Genomic DNA, 15,176 nt, shown 5'->3' with positions numbered 1-15,176 from the left:
GTGTGCCATGTGTGGGCGAGAGTGAGAGTATGTGAAAATGCAGGCGTGTTTATATATGGGATGTGTGTGTGAGTGAGAGAGGGAGAAGGAGGGAGAGGTGTGTATGGGGGCAGGGTGGTGCCCGTGTGGGCCTACAAATGCCCGTATATTTAAGGAGAGTGAGCTCCAGGGTGGGGCTTCAAGGAGTGTGGGCTCCAAGGCAGGGGTAGCTTCCTTGCTGCTGCAAAGGAGACAGAACATGTCCTGGATGTAATCTTGATCATGAGGCAGCGTGCTGCATTTCCATGGCTGTTTATTAGAATCCACCCTCTGAGACAGATTGGCAGTGTGACTCAGGTACGGGGAGCTGCCTCTGTTCCCAGCCCCCTTCTCATGCAGCCTGACCTGGGAGCTCAGGCCCCATGTGTGTGTGTGTGGCGGGGGGGGGGGTGGGGGTGGGGGGTGGGGGGGGGTGGGGGGGGTGGGGGGGGTGGGGGGGGGAGGCAGGGACACAGAGGGGGGCCTCCGCTGAGCTGGCCAGCCCTGGCTGTGCCAAAGTCGCAGGCCTCGTTTGTTTGTTTCTTCATTCATCACTTGTTCAGCACACATTGATTGAACACCTGTTGTGTGCAGGTTCTGTGGATTCAGCAGGGGACCAAACACCACATTCCTTGTCCTCATGGAGCCCACCTTCTAGCAAGTGAGAATAGGGGAAAGCACCATCAGTAGATACAACATGAGGGGTGCTTGGTTGGCTCTATTGGATGACCGTGCGACTCCTGAGCCCCATGTTCGGTGCAGAAATTTCTTAAAAAAAAAAAACTTAGAAAAAAAATTAAATATGTGGAATGTTGCATGGTGATGATAAAGAGAAAAGGTAAGGTGAGAAAGAGGAATGGCACCTAGGGAGAGTACATGGGTCAGAATAACTCAGGGTATCTGCAGAAACAGATCAACCCCATGAACCCAGTGGGTTTTAACAACACTGCAATTTGGATCCTGCCCCAAGCCTTCCTGAGGCTCTGTGTGGAGTGGAAGAGAGGCTCCTGCACTAGCGTGGTAATCCCCAGCTCAGAGTGCCGCCTGCACTTCTGCTCCCTGCTCTTGAGCCAGATGAGTCACGTGGCCCTGCTCAGTATCACTAGGATGGGCAGTGACCATCCTGCTCAGACTGGCTAGAAGGGCCCAGTGTACGACCCCCACTGCTGTTTGCACCTGGGGTAGGATGGTGAGGGGACACCTCGGAACGTGTGCCATGTGCGGTGTGCAGGAAGAGCAGAGGGGAGGAAGGGAAGGAGGTGGTAGTGGGATTGGAGGGCACACTGGGAAAGCGCTAGGCAGGACTTTGAAGAGGAAGCCACCTATGTGTCCAGAGGACAGATGGAGGCTGGGTGTCAGGAGCAGAGCAGGCCAGAGGGACAGGAAGGGGAACCAGCAGCGTGACCCAGGGGCTCAGGTCAGGGAGCTGCGGTGCAGGGCAGAAGGGCCCATCCAGAAGTGGCCTGAAGCTTGGCGAGAGGCCTTGCGGGTGGGGGGCGGCGGAGAGGTGGCACTGGGGGCAGCAAGGGGCAGGTTGACCCCAGGAAGAAGGACATTGCCCTCAGCAAAAGGTGAGGAAAGATGCAGGGAGCACCGTTGGGGTGGGCAGGAGGCAGAAACAGTTTGACATCCCCCCGGGGAGATGTCACCTGGCAATGGGAGGGCGGAGGTCTGGCGTGGAGTGCTGATTTGGAGCCCTGGCGTCTCCCATCCTATGGGTCCCTTGCTGCCCCCTTGCTGCCTTCTGGCTGTACAGCTCATGCCAGTGCCTGCTGCCCCTGGGCAGCTTGGCCTGGGCACCACACCGCCAGCTTGCTGGTCCTGCCTGCTGGGATGGGGGCCCTTTGTGTGAGTTTCCCCAGGGACAGCAGGGTGGGCCAAGGGCACTGTAGAGTCCGGTATTGACCTGCCTGCTGTGTGTATCAGGGACTGGCAGAAGTCCTGGGGACAGCATGGCCTGCCTACCTAGTAAGCACAGGACCGCCATAGTCTGGTCTTCAAGGGCTAGGCAGTCGTGAGGGCTGCTTGGGGGACAGTCACAGGCTGGCCTTGGAATGCATAGGCTTTGGCTCAGGCGTTGTGTGGCCTGTGTTGGAGTTGAGGTCTCTGTGGAGGCTGCCCATACCCTCTGTACCTCTGGGCTTTGTGGGCCTTACCCTCCAGGGGAGCTGCTGAGGAGTGACCAGAGGATGGCTGCGTCTGTCAGCACTGCTGCGTCAGCCAGGAGACCTGTCCTGTCTCCATGCTCTTACTTCTCCTAACCTCCTGGAAAATCCCTGGTCATCCTTGGAAGCCCATCTCAAAATCACCTTTTCCAGGAAGCCTTCCTTGACTCCTTCCTACAGAGTTAGTCCTCTCCACCCTTGTGCTTCCTCAGCATTCAGCACAGACTCTGGTCCTGAGTTGCTCACGCTGCATGGTGGTGTTGCACCTGTCTGCTCTGGCAGATACTGAGGCCCATGGGTTCTTCCATTTCCAGGTATGCAGCACAGGTCAGTAGGGCCTCATGGATGTTTGTTGACTGAGTAAGTGAGGGAAGGAAGGAATAAACATGAGAACTGGACATGGCCCGAGGAGACTGCTAAGTTCTGCCTCCTTGTTTTACACATGGGGAAATTGAGGCCCACAGTAGCCTGGCTTACTTGAGTTTAGGTAGGAGGTTGGGGGTAGAACTGGCTCCCAGACCAGGATGCCTCCATCATGCTGGGTTTTGGACTGTCTGGGTCCCTGTGGTCTCCAGGACAAAGGGGCCCCAGCGGCAGACAGGTGGAGGGGCCCCAGGGCAAGCAGTCAGGTGGGAGCATGTGGACAAAGGCAGTGGTGTTTCCGGGTCTCAGGAGGAGTAAGGCAGCCATCGACCTTTAGTGGGGTCTCTCAGTCTCTCCCCTCAGGAGAGTCCCAGGCTTGCGAGGGCTTCAGCCCTGTGGCCTCCTGTCCTCGGTGGCGTTTCTCTGGCAAAGCCACTGGCGGGCACCTCAGCCTGCAGTGGAACAAGCCGCCCTTGCTGTCCTGCTCACACCCACCTGCCTGCCGAGGCCCAGCCGCAGCAGTTCCCAGATGTCACGGCTACCCCCTGCCTGATGTGGGGCTGGCCACTGAGTCAGAGTCCCCAGTCCCAGGACTGGGTCTCACTTGGCCTTCAAGAGGTCGCCGCGCCAGTAACCCAGGGGAAGGGGGCTCCAGGCTCCAGGGTCACGGCTGCAGCAGTGCCGGGGAGCAGGAGGAGCGGACGTGCATTCTGCTCCCGGAGCCTGGCCTTCCTGTGAGCCGTGGGCAGCGGCCTTGGAGGAGCGCCCCCGCGGGTTCCCAGGGGAGGCTAGTGCCAGCCTGGAGGGCGCAGCGGTGCAGTGTCACGGTGTGTGGCCCGGTGGCTGACCTGGGTGGCCCTTGTATCCTTGGCCAAAGGTGGGGCCACCTGCAGAGCTGGGAGGTCCCGGGACAGCTGCTCACACACAACCTCTCCCTACTGCTGCCGCTGGACTGAGCATCCGGCACCTGCTCCACATGGTGGGGATATCTTTGGGGACAAGGACACTTTGTACCCAGGGGAGGTAGATAGCTAAGCTGTTCATTTTTTTAAAAATGAATATTAAATAATTGATAAGTGAATTCTTTCTTACTAGTTTGAACAGCTTTTCAGTTTGGCCTCCTAGAAAACCTAAGAAATTAATCAGATTACCTGCACAAGGAACGTTCTAGCTCTTCATTTCTAATGTATCTTTTATTTATTTTCTTATCTTATTGTGTTTTCTGAAAGGGGCAAAGCAACATTAAATAATAGCAGTTGTCCTTGGCTTGATCTTCATTTTAATGAGAAGGCCTCTGATGTTTTACTGAGTCTGAAATTGGCTCTAAATTTCAATGGTTTGGATATTCTTCATCATGAACAGTATGCTCCTCTCTTGCATTAATTGCCAAGAGTGTACAGCAAGAATGGATATTAAATTTCATTGAAAGCTTTCCTATATCTAGCAAGATCATCAAATTCCTTTCCTCCTTGGACCTATTAATGTGTTGACTTATTAGCTTTCCTGAGCTAAATCATCCTCATGTTTCTGGAGTAAATCCCACTGGGTCAGACTCAATTGTGCCTTAAAATGCTTCTGGGTTCATTCTACTGATAAGTTGCTTAGGGTATTTTTCATCCATATTCATAAGTAAGAATTTATCTGTACTTTTTATTAGGGGACAGATTTGTCACATTTATAAATCATAGTTATGTCAGCTTTGTAAAATGAATAGGAAAGGTTTCCAATATGAATTGCATAGATGAAATAGTTTAAATATCTTATAAAATTATCTTATTCTCCAAGGCTTGGAATAATTCATTTTAGAAACTGTCTCAGCCAGGAGTTGGTTTAATTTTTCCCTAAGGTTTGGTTGGCTGTCAACTTTAATTTGCACTATGGTTATTGGTCTTTTGGGGGTTTAAGCATTTTTTGTTTATTTTGGTTATTTATATTTTCTAAATAATATCCCTGTTCAAATGCTTTTGGACCTTTTAGCACAGATTTATATAGTTGATTCTTTTATAGTTTCTTCTCTGTATCTGAGACTAGATTCCCTTTTTCATTCCTAGTAGCTGTATTTTTGCATTTTCTCCCTCCTACCATCTTCCCCCTACTTCTCCCTTCATTCCCTCCCTCCCAACCTCCTGCTGTCCTTCCTCCTTCCCTTTATTCCACCCTTTTGTTGATTAGAACTGTGAGAGGTTTATCCTTCTATTTTGTGTTTTCAAAAGAAAAATCAGCTCTTACATTCAGTCAGCAAGTTTTACCCTCTCCTTAGTTAAATACACTAATTTATATTTTAGTAATTCCTTCCACTTTGCTTTGCTGTAGGTCTGTTTTGTTTTGAAACTGTTTTTAGCTTTTTGAGTCAAGTGCTGAGTTCATTTTCATTTTTTCTTGTTTACTTAAAATATATTGAAGTCTATGAATGTTTCTCTGAGAGCAGCTTTGGCCATATCAAATTTCATGAGGCATTTTCTTATAAGGGTTATTTCTCTGATATGTCTGTAATTGGAGTTTTGATTGCCTCTTTAACACAAACATGACTTAGGGAAGCTTTCTTTTCTTTTTTTTTAAGATTTATTTATTTATTCATTCAGAGAGAGAGAGAGGCAGAGACACAGGCAGAGGGAGAAGCAGGCTCCATGCAGGGAGCCCAACGTGGGACTCCATCCTGGGTCTCCAGGATCACACTCTGGCCTGCAGGCTGCGCTAAACCACTGCGCCACCGGGGCTGCCCTTAGGGAAGCTTTCTAATCAAGTGGGTAGACTTCTTTGGTTCACAGTTTGTTTATTAATAACCAGCTATTGTGTTAAGTTGTGTCCACAATGTTCCGTTACCCGTACATTTCTGTTGGGAGACTCTTTTGGGGTTTCATTGGTTATAGGATGTGTGAACAATGCAGATGAATACTCTGGATGGAAGGTATTCCATGTACTGTCTCTTCATGCTTCCATGCCTCTGGTTCAAGGGAAGACACTGCACTGTTTTCATTCCTTTCTACCCCTTAACTCTGGGTATCCACCACTTGTCAGAAATTGTAGAAAATATCAGTTGTTGTTCTGCTCTCTATCTGGTCCATGAAGAGGAGCTCCTGCATTGTGCTTGGACTTTGACAGCTGACCCATTTCCTGGGCACAGCAGGGCAGGCATATTCTCCTATTCACTTTTCACTTTCAATCCTTGGCAGAAAGAAACAGCCTGCTGGGGAGGAGATGTGGCTAGGCCCCCAGCTCTGCCCTGTCAGATCATGTGGCCTGGGGCTATCCTCAGCCTTCTGGTCTGCACCTCATGGAAGGTGGACAGTAATGCCTTGGAGAGTGCTATGGGATGTGCAGGATGGCCTAGTGGGTAGAAGGCTCTCCATGAATGTCACCCATTGCCAGTGAGGTTGCTGAGCTGTTTCAGGGAGGTCCTGAAATCCTCCCAGCATGGGATTTCTTGGGGGCACATCATTGGTTGGCCCTGGGACCCTGACATGACCACCCCGCTCATCCTGGCCTCAGCGCTGCACTCATCGGGCTCTTCTCTGCACAATCCAAGCAGGTGACTCTACCTGGGCCAGGCCATGTCCATCTCAGAGGGTCCTGGCTGGCTGCTACCTGCCTCATCTTACATCTGCTCCCCTTTCTCCTGAGCCTGTGCTGATGGTTCCAGGTTTTATGTCAGATCATGGTGGTCACACTCACCAGGCTTCAGATCTCAGACTCCTACTTTGGAGTTGTAAGATCTGGGCTGATGATATAAGTAAGCCCTTTCAGCCTTTGTTCCTTCCTCTGGAAAATGGGATGACAGCTGTTGTGCTAGCAGCATATGTAGTGCCTTATGTGGGGAAGTGTGCTACCCTGGGGAGGGATGGAGGCAGTTGGGCCCTTGGTACTCCTGGGGGCTGGCTGGGATCTCGCTACTGGTCATGAGCCCCCAGGGCCGGGGGACATTGGGGGTGTGGCAGTAAAGCTGCTGTGTACAAGGGAGTGGATATAGGAAGTGGCCCAGGGAGTGGAAACGGCTCACTGGGTCCAGCAGGGAGGAGCTGGGAGCCCCCTTGCCCTCCACCCCAAGGCTACACAGAACCCTCCTACTCCCAGCACAGCAGGGTCCTGGGGCACTCCTCGGGGTATCTGCAAGGAGGATGACAGTTCAAGCAAAGGAAATTGATTTTTATTTGTTTTAAACACAAAGGAAAATCATTGCTTAGCCTAATTAGATGTCATTTGAAAATAAAGGAACTGTGTGTTCTTATTTTTCTATACCCTAGCAACCCTAGGCAGCCTTGGAGGTGGAGGCTGATGCTTACACCTAGGAAGGTCTGAGCCACAGCCTGTCCCGCTCCCTACCCCACCCATCCTGGGGAGCCCAGCCTCCCTGCCTCTCAAGGACCCTCAGCTCTGATGCAGTCCCCTCACTGTCCCCCTCCTGGAACCTCGGCTCTTCTTGCCTGATGGGCAGAGCCCCAGTGACGGGGCAGGTTCTGAGCAGCAGCCTCTTAGGTGGCTGCTCCACGTAGAAAAGGGACCCTAGAGGAGCAAGTCCGGTAGAGGTGGGGATCTGTGCCCTGCTCCCCTTTGGGACACCTTGAGAAGACTCCCAGAAATGACAGGACTGGCTCGCAAGTGGATCTGTTGGGGCATTCTCCTGTCCTGGCCTGTGGCCGGCCGCTTAACCTCCAGGAGTGCAAGCTGCACCGCACATGGGGGAGTGTTGGGGTGACCCCTGTGGAATCCAGTGGGGTGGGCCCCAGGGGAAAGAGGCCCCGGGGAACGCCCCCGTCCCAGGGCCCTCAGCCACGAGTGGGAGGCCGCGTGCCAGCCCGCCGCCCTGCGGGAAAGGGCAAGGATTCTCTGAAATCCTACCTGCTCCATCCCGGGACCTCTCAAGGCTCAATAACAGGATGGTTATTGGTGGACAATGACATTTTGTCCCCTGAGCAGCCACCAGAAGAAGCTGACTGGACAGAAAGGGAGAAAAGAAGGAGGGGAAAAATGAGGAAAAAAGCCGGGCTCTGCAGAATTTGTATTTAGGAGTGTGAAGAGGAGATGGCAAGATTCCTTCACTCAATTCAAATAGTATTTGGTGCTAGGAAGGAATTCAGAAGGAAAAAAAAAAATGAATCATGCGTCTGTAACAAAGCTTTAATTATCAGCATTGCTCCCTAGGCTAGGCCTTTGTCGAGGAGGCGCCCGGGGAGGTGCTGCCCGGCTCTGGTTCCCACAGCAGCCGCCTCCTGGCTGGAGTCCAGCCTGCAGCCCCCTCCAGGCCCCAGACTGCCCCCCAGGCCCACAGGGAACACCGAGGTAAATATGGCCCTTCCTCATGGCATTTGTGATGTGATTTCCAGAAGCTTAGTTTATGTAAAAAATGTCACTGCTTGCCCTCCAGGAGCTCCTGATGCCCACTTGGCTGGGAGGACGGAGAGGTAGGAGCTGCAGGGTGCTCCTGTGGCCCGATCTGCAGGGATGGGACCAGCCATGTCCTCCCAAGGCCTTCCCTGCTGGAAAGTCCATGAGGATGAGGAGGGAGGAGGGCTGAGGACCTGTCCACACGGGTGTGTCACCCCCCACCCCTCCCCACCCTGTGCAGGGGCCAAGCAGCCACCCTGAGGCCAGAACCAGCTCAGAGCCCCACTTGCCAGGGCAGGGCAGTGCAGCCAGATCAATGGGTCTGTCTGGAGGCAGGAGGTAACTTCTCCCCACTTTTCTCCTATGTGCAAGAGGGGACTCTGCTGTCCTGGGCACGAGGAGGTGAGTGAGAGGGACCTCAGAGATGGGGTCAGGAGAGGCCAGCACCAGCCCCCAAAATCTGTGTCTAGGAAGGCAGCAGGTAGCTTTGATGACAAGTCCACCCCAATCAGCTGATACTGAGCATGTCCTGAGTGTGGGGGCCTCACTGCATGCTTACTACCACCTGTGATATAGGTGCTGAAGGTGCTGATTTTTTGCAGAGGAGGATGTGGCTCCAGCTTGTGGCATGGTCAGACCTTACTGCCAGTCCACTGGACTTCCAGCTCATGCTTGCAGCCAGACTCCAAAAACTTGCAGCATGTGGCCCCAGCAGACAGGACCAGGGCTCTCTGGTGCTTAAGGGAGACACATTACAGCTCAAAGTTAGGAGGGTCTGAGAGCCAGTGTGTGGGGAGGAGGAGGACAGCCCCCAAGAGGGAGGTTCCTGCCTTAGGAGTGTCTGAATTCAGGCTGGGTGCTGCTTGTGTCCTTCTGCTACTGGGGGCAGCCCTCCATTCCTGGGAGTGAAGGAGCCAGAGGCGGATGGACAGCAGGTCTGAAGGAAGCTGCTCCCCTGTGGCCCAGGATCCAACCACTTGAGCCAGAGGGCAGGCCACTCTGGGGGCTGGGGCAACCTATGGCTTGCAGAGTCTTGGCTCCTAGAAGCTCTTGCACCCACCAGAATCTATGGAAATGACTGTGAGCTGAGCACACAGATCCTCTCAAGCAGGTGTTATCTGTGCCCTTTGCAGATGATGCCCTGAGGACCACTGGCAGGTCACTGGGCCATCTGCCCCAAGAGCTGCCAGCACCACCTGGCCCTAAGTCAGGGTGGATCCACTAAAGGTTTACCAAAATATTTTCCATATGCACAAGGAACCTTATAAAAGTGGTTGGGGGGGGGGGGCATGCATTTTTTTAAAAGATTTTATTTATTCATTCATGAGAGATACACAGAGAGAGGCCGGAACTAGGCAGAGGGAGAAGCAGGCTCCATGCAGGGAGCCCGATGCGGGACTCGATCCCAGGATCAGGCCCTGAGCCAAAGGCAGACACTCAACCACTGAGCCACCCAGGTGTCCCCAGGGGGCATGCATGTAAACAAGCATTTCATTTACAATTTTGATTTGTCTTGCAACCTCCCGCCTAGAGTTTCCTGCTGTGTAAAGTGAGGGTCCCCTCAGCCAATTCCTCTCTCCAGTCTGCACCTCAAAGGGGTCACCTTCAGATTCCAGGAGAGCCTCTTGGAAGGCGTGCTTCATCCTGGACCCACACCAGAGGAGTCTCCCCTGAGACCTATGTAGGCAGTAGAGGAAGGCAGAGAGGGTGCCCTGCCCACTGCAGCCCGACACATTTAGTATGGCTGAAAGATAGGCAATCAGGAAATATTTGTTTGGAAGTGAGCAAGCAAGACATGCTCCAGGGAAGATTTCCAGAGAGCCAGTGGGATGAAGGCTCATAGGTTGTAGGGCCTGGAAGCCTTGACACCAGCCCTTCCCTTTGCTCACCATGCTCTTCCTTTTCTAGAAGTCTCCTTCAAGTCTGCTCAGGCCCCACCTCCTTAGGGAGGCCAGTCTCTCCATCTGGTTAGGTTACCATCTGCTCTGTCCCCACACTCCAGATCCTCTTCTCCTCTTCCTACTCTAGAGTGTTGATTCTTTTTAAACCCCCAATATTGCATCCATTGAGATGGGTCATTATGCCTGGCAGCTACAGCCTGCTCCAGTAGGGGCTCCGTGGGCACAGAGATCGTGTTTGCTTCATTGCTGGGTCTCCAGTGTCTAGGTAGGTCTTTGTTAACATCTGTGGATGGATGGATGGATGGATGGATGGGTGGATGGACAAGGAGTTGGGTTCTGTGGAACATTCCACCTCCTACTCCGCCCCAGTGCAAATGATTTTAGAGAAGCAGACAGCCCTAGAAGGGTGATGGGGTCCATTGTGCTCCTGCCTGACCTTGGCTGCCCCAGAGTCCCCAGCAGAGCTGGTCTGTGTGTGTTGCTGGCCCTGGTCCAAGTAGCCAACATGATTTTCTCCCCAGTTGCGGCCTCTGAGTGCCAACGGGGCTCCTGCCTGCTCCCACCAAGGCTGGATTTTTCTGGAGCCAGGATGTAACCCAAGATAGCTCCATGAATACACTCATTCTGAAATCTCTGCCAAAGGCTGCCCTCTTGATTAAGTGGCCCACCAAGGGTGGGGTGAAAGCACTGGCACCCAGCTCCCTCCAGGAGCACTTTCTCCCAACCCCCACCCTGTCTCTCTGTCTCTCTTTATCCTCCAGCCAAAAGAGGGGAGACTGGCAAAATGTGTAATTTTCAGTTGCTAATTGTGATGCCCTGCAGCTTGCTGAGCTAAAAATAGTCTTCGTTTTTGTTGAGTAGGTTAAAAAATAGAAGCCCACGTGCTGCCTCCAAAAGAAGCACCCCTTGCGAAACTGGCAGAGGCAAGGCCGACGGGTGCGCCTCTTCCACCTCCTGGCAGATCATGGGGGACTCATGCAGGATGGGCCCCGAAGGCCATTTTTATTCCTGTTTTCTAGGAAGCTAGTCTTAACTTCACATTTGTAGATGGGCTTCTGGGTACCCACCAGTCCCTGGAATTACATGCAGAATGCCATGGGGATGTGCATTGATTCATGTGTCCAGGGCGATGGCCTCAGCCTTCATCCAGTGCTCAGAGGGTCATGCCCAGCCAGGGACGTTGATGAGCAGAAATGACAGTGCTGAGAAGGAGCAGGGAGGTGGGCAGACGTACTCACAGCTGCCCCCCAGAGCAACGTTATACAGATGCCCTGAACTCAGTGCCCTCATCTGAGAAATGGGTGTCTCTGTGCTGCCCCCTGGGTTAGGGGACATTGCATCAAGTGAGATGTGTGATACCTAGCATATGGCTGGGCTCCAACCCCTGATGACAAACATTTGAAGGTTAGTCAAAAGAAAGCTTATCCCTGCTTTTGTGTTTCTCAGAAATTTCTGGAATTGCAGACTCTGTGATCTGGAAGGGGTGCTAAAATTCTGACTGCCCTGGGAACCTGCCCAGCTCCTACCCTTCAGAGTGAAGGCCTGACCCTGTTCCTGTCCTGCTGTGCAGGAGGCCATTCCCTCCAAAGGCTGCCGTCCCCACTATCAACTGGGGCAGAGTTGGCTTTGTCTGAGGTTAGCCAGTTATCTTTTGTGTTCTTCCAGTAGTCCCCCTGGGGCTGAAGGAAGCGCTTGCTTCCTGCAGATGCCCTGTCGGGGTTGAGCTCTGTCTCCCATTTCCCAGGATCTGCCTTGGGGAAAGAGCTGGTGTTGGCAGCTGGTGAGCTGGGCGTTGGAGGCCAGGAGGCCTGAGGGCTCGGCAAGCCCACCAGTGTGGCAGGCTGCGGTCCCTCCCTTGAGGAGGCTCCTGCCCCAGCTGGCCACTCTGAGTCCCTTCCTGCCCAGAGCCGGCCGGGGAAAGGCCCTGAGGGATGAAGCAGCGACCTGGAGGCTCCCTCCAGGGCTGGGAGGCCAGAGATGAGGGCCAGTTGTCTGAGAGCAGACGCTGGGCATGGGAACACCTCCAGGAAGGTGTACAGGGCTGCCTGGACAGTTGTGAACACAGAAGACTCTGCAACAGATACTGCAGGCATCAGAGTCAGTGTCATTTATATTCCTTACCCAACAATGTTCCAGTAAACCGTTGGCGACAACATCAGCTCATTGACTGGGAGTGCTTTGCAGGACCACTGGGCAGTGTCGGGCCTCCCCGGGGCCTCACTGGATGGCTTGGCACAGGAAGCTGGAGAAGCACTTGGGAAGGAGTGTAGCCCTTGCCCAGGCCTGGGCCAACATGAGAGTATAGGGGACCCGTAGTGAGGGGGACATTTGGGTGCTCACAGCAGGTTCCGGCCCTCATGGTGAGGCCCTGGCCCTCTGTCAGAGCAGCAGCTCCCAGGGTCCCGGGGGCTCTGGGGGAGATGGCCGGGGGCTGCAGGGTCCGTGCAGGCCATCTAGGGCACAGCTGGAGTTTGTGGGTAGAAGGACGGTACAGCAGGTCACAAAAGGTGTGCACAGGTCCGGTGCATGGCTGTCCCTCCCAGGGCGTGTGTGGCCTTTGCACACGTGTGGCCAGAAGCAGATGCCCTCCTGTGTTGCTCCCCGAGGGAGGGCCTGGACCCCTCAGGGCCCCAGTCTGCTGGCGCCGAATCAGGAAACAGCGTGGTCGTGTGTGGTACTCACGTCTCTAGCTGAAGTCTCTGAAGGAGGCTACAAAAGGGAATTTGATTCATAATCTTCTACAGAAAACTCCTAGAAACCCTCTTTTTCCTCCACTGCCGGGTCTCTTGGGGCGCTGAGGCTGCCTGCCTTCTTGCCACTTGCTCTCCTGAAGTCTCTGAGACCATCTGCCCCCACTCACTGCACTTCCCTCTCTTCCTCCAGGGCCCTCTGCTCACTCCTGACGCTTTTGTCACTGTGTGTTTTCCTTACAAGGTTTGCATGTGTGTGTGCAGACTTGAGATGCGGGGCAGCTGCAAATACTCAGAAGCTAAGAACTTTGGCCACGTCCCTAAGACGGGCCTTGACTCTGAGCTGCATCAGGCCGAGCTCCGGACCGTTCCTCCAGGAAGGCACCCGGATGGAGGAGTGTGTGCAAGCGGTCCCTCAGCTGGGCCGAGCAGAGCCTGGAGCAGGTGTTCACCTCCTGTACTAAGGCTGCCCGGTGTGTGAGCGCAGTTCTGGGCCAGAAGCCGATCTTGTGCGTTCTCCCCTCCTGCGCTCCCCACCCCTGATGTGAAGCTCAGGGGCCAGCGCCCTGTCCCATAAACTCGGCCATCAGCATGTGCCCGTTGCAGGCCCGGCGTGGGGGTGAGGGGGTGTAGGGGACAGAGGGCGCAGAAGCAAGACAAATGGATGCTCTTCTCCCAGCCCAGCTTCCCCAGAGATTGGAGCCTGAGCCAAAGCTAAAGTGCCCGCACTTACCCGGAGTGTGGTCCAGAGACGCAGGGGCGAGGGAAGGGGAGCGAACGGGTACGGGGATGCCTTCCTGTAGGAGTCCATCTCACTGGGTGTCTTTGGAGAGGCTCTGTAAGACTTTTGTGCCTCCAGCAGTCCATCTGGGGTGGGGAAGGGGAGTTTACCTGTGCTTCCATGTCCCGTTGATCCGAATCCCCTCTGGGGTGTAACCTGCCCCCGCTACAACTTTTGGGTTGTGCATGGGGCCTGGACGGATCCACAGAACATGGCCCCAGCGAGAACCCACAGCTGAGGGTGATGGTGCGAGCCCCTAGGCCAGAGGCTGGTCAGTACTGGCCACTCCGTTGTCATTGAGGCAAGGCACAGACATGGTGGCACACAGTGGCATCTAGCACCACTCCCAGGGATGCTGGCTTCCAGTTTCTCATCTAGCCCCCACCATCACTCTGTCAGGGAAGTGGGGCAGGAAACTATACCCAACTGATAGCAGAGGGAACCGAGGCTCAGAGCAGCTCAGAGACTTCCCCAGTGTCCTTGAGACAGTGTCTCCTGACTTTATTCTGGACTCTCTCACTAAAGTCCCAGACCTGAACCCCATGAAAGGGCCCGGGCAGGTGTGGGTGGGTGGTCACTATTGGGGTGAAGATGAGCATTCAAGGAATGCAGGTGAGGTGGCTGGGGGTTTTTCCAAGGTCATGTCCCTTATCAGACCATGGAGGAGGAACAGGAGTGAGCCCCGAAGCAGGGGTAGCTGCAGGGCCCCATAGTAGCCGTTTCATTTTCTGGGGAGCAGCAACAGATAGGCCAGATGAAGCAGAGTGGTGGGGGATACCCTGGGAAGGGGCAGAAGGATGGAGAGAGGTCAACAGTTGCAGCTCGTTGCTTTGCCCGCCTGGCCTACCTCATCTCTGGCCAGCCTCCTGGACCCTGCTGGCAGCAGGTAGCTAAGGGTCTCTTGGCCTGCGCCTCTCCCAGGCCAGCCCTCCCTGCCTGTCCCCATCCCACTCCAGCTGCCACAGTGCCACTCTGCCAGGGCAGGGGCAATAGCTTCTCACCTGGCTGCCCGGCAGAGCCAAGTAAGACCAGGCATGAAACAGGCAAGTGCTGGCACTCAGCACAGAGCCAAGTGTCTGTCGGGCTGGCAGGAGGGCCCTCCCGCCTGTGCCTGGGTACCTGGGCCCCCGGGCCTGGCCTGGTACCCACCTGGCCCCGTGTGGAAGGTGTGAAGCTCTCGAGGCCCAGCTTCCAGGAGATGGTGAATCACGTTCACCTGCCTCGCTGTGAGCCAAGTGCATCTCTAATGAGAAGGTGCTTGCCGTCCTGCCTGAACAGGGGAGCTGAGGGGAGGCAGAGGAGGTGGGGTGTAAGTGGCCTCCCCTCCCCCCAGGAGGCTGCTGCTTTGTCCAGGTGGGCCCAGCTAACTTGAGGCGGAGGTGTGGGTTCCGACCTCAGGACCTGCAGAGGCTGGTGTGAAGGCTGGCCCACCCTGGCTCCGTCCTCCTGGGCCGGAGCTCAGGAGGCTTCCAGAGCTCTCTTCCGAGTGTCCATAGCCTCCAGTCGTGTCTGGGTTTAGCCAAAGGCAGAGGAGGTGAAAGAGAGGCTCCCTGTACCCCTTGTTCCCATTTTCACCTGGAAGACCCTGAAAACTGCCACGGCCTGGACGGGACCCTGGGCCAGTTAAATCAGGATTGTGGGGGGCCAGGGCGGGCAGAACGTTTTTTTAAACACCCGGTGATTTCGGGGCAGCCACAGCGCTGGCCGAGGTGAAGCTGGCTCGCTTCGCTTGCAGGCTGACGCTCTCAAGGGCACAAGTATGTCCCACGAAAACTCCGTGTCGCCGAGGTAGGCCTGGGCTGGAACTCGAGGTCCTGCATTTTAGCAAGTCTCCAGGTGAAGGTGCTGCTGGGTGGGCCATGCTGGGAGCCGCGAAGCTTTAGGAGAGGGTCTAAAACTCCTGGGAGTGGGTGAGTTCTGACTCAGGCCGAGGTGA

At 54.7% G+C, this 15,176-nt stretch overlaps 1 protein-coding gene and 1 long non-coding RNA gene across 15 annotated transcripts in view; one reads left to right on the top strand and one right to left on the bottom strand.

The window, feature by feature from the left end:
• RASGEF1A (RasGEF domain family member 1A) overlaps nucleotides 1-15,176 on the top strand; it is a 216,602-nt gene that overhangs the window by 185,615 nt on the left and 15,811 nt on the right. The window lies entirely within an intron of this gene.
• LOC140621193 (uncharacterized) lies at nucleotides 11,854-13,592 on the bottom strand. The gene is made up of 2 exons (XR_012020943.1): nucleotides 13,193-13,592; nucleotides 11,854-12,478 (listed from the first exon to the last, which is right to left on the bottom strand). It is a non-coding gene; the product is annotated as an uncharacterized lncRNA (long non-coding RNA).

Source organism: Canis lupus, chromosome 29 (genome assembly GCF_048164855.1).
Source record: "Canis lupus baileyi chromosome 29, mCanLup2.hap1, whole genome shotgun sequence".
In the NCBI taxonomy this organism is placed as follows: domain Eukaryota; kingdom Metazoa; phylum Chordata; class Mammalia; order Carnivora; family Canidae; genus Canis; species Canis lupus.
Note: the sequence above shows the minus strand (reverse complement) of the source record. Positions and strands in the feature narration are given on the sequence as shown.